Raw genomic sequence first — 321 nt, 5'->3', positions numbered from 1 at the left:
ATCAGATTTCAACCACAAACATGCACCCTCATGTTGCATGTACACACACACACACCACTAACGCACACCCCCAACACACACCCCCAATGCACACCCCCAACACACACCCCCAACGCACACCCCCAACACACACCCCCAATGCACAACACCAACACACACCACCAACACACAGCACTAACACACAGCACCGACACACAGTACTGACACACAGTACTGACACACAGCACTAACACACAGCACTAACACACAGCACTACCACACAGCACTAACACACAGCACTAACACACAGCACTACCACACAGCACTACCACACAGCACTAA

The sequence above is a fragment of the Oncorhynchus clarkii genome, unplaced genomic scaffold, assembly GCF_045791955.1.
Source record: "Oncorhynchus clarkii lewisi isolate Uvic-CL-2024 unplaced genomic scaffold, UVic_Ocla_1.0 unplaced_contig_656_pilon_pilon, whole genome shotgun sequence".
In the NCBI taxonomy this organism is placed as follows: Eukaryota; Metazoa; Chordata; class Actinopteri; order Salmoniformes; family Salmonidae; genus Oncorhynchus; species Oncorhynchus clarkii.
This window is presented reverse-complemented; position numbering follows the sequence as displayed.